Source organism: Chiloscyllium plagiosum, unplaced genomic scaffold (assembly GCF_004010195.1).
Source record: "Chiloscyllium plagiosum isolate BGI_BamShark_2017 unplaced genomic scaffold, ASM401019v2 scaf_52, whole genome shotgun sequence".
Lineage (NCBI taxonomy): Eukaryota > Metazoa > Chordata > Chondrichthyes > Orectolobiformes > Hemiscylliidae > Chiloscyllium > Chiloscyllium plagiosum.
This window is the reverse complement of record NW_025215381.1, coordinates 154,575-155,473: the sequence shown is the minus strand read 5'-3', so window position 1 is coordinate 155,473 and position 899 is coordinate 154,575.

Sequence of the window (899 nt, the reverse complement as noted above, 5' to 3'; positions counted from 1 at the left end):
GTTGGGTTGGGATGCTCTTTGGAGGGTTGGTCCACACTGAGGGAGACTTGCAATGTGGAGAAAATCAGTGCTGAGCTGTCATGACTTCCACCTTCTAGGATGATATGTGCAGAATGATTCCCCGTCCTTTGGAGCGGATATAGAAATCTCATGAAGGTGATTGGGTTAAAAAAAAAAGAGCAGGGAAGCTTTCTGCTCTGTTGTAGGCCCATTGTTTTCTCTTCCCCCCCAACTAGAATAATTTGAATAAGTCATCAGACATTACCACATTGAGTGACTTGCTTCTTACTCTGCTCACATTGGCCAGAATGCTAGTATTGTTAGGCTATACAGACCAATGAGTCTCACTGTCTTCCAGCTCACGGCAGACTGGATACAGAAGCACCTTGGAGCTTTACCTCAGATTCCATGGCCCTGGTCACATGACATCCAGCCTATCTGCATCTAATATTACATGTTGTATCAACATTTCTTAGTACTTTCAATTATTTCTCAGGTACTCCATTGTGTGAAAAGAAATTGGAATAACACTTCCAAAGTATCTCAATGTTTTCTACACAACGATCTGTTCCCATCCTAGCTCGGGTCAAAATTGTTACCTTCCAGCCAAAGCAAGCGTTTTATTTACTCTCGGCCTGTTTTTCATGTCATTTCCCATCTTAGTTCCATCGCTCATTGCCATGTCCAATCAACCCTTAATGAGATTTTTTTTTAACCTCAACACAATGATGTCCTGAACAAATCAACAGCAGCTCTACCTGAACGTTATCCCGCAAGCGTTCGCAATGTCTTAAAATGGGGGAAGTATCTCTATAGAGGGCATTTCTTTTTTTTTACCTCAGACCCATGCAGATAACACTCCAAGGACGTCCAAGAGAATTCCCCATAATTCGAGGCAA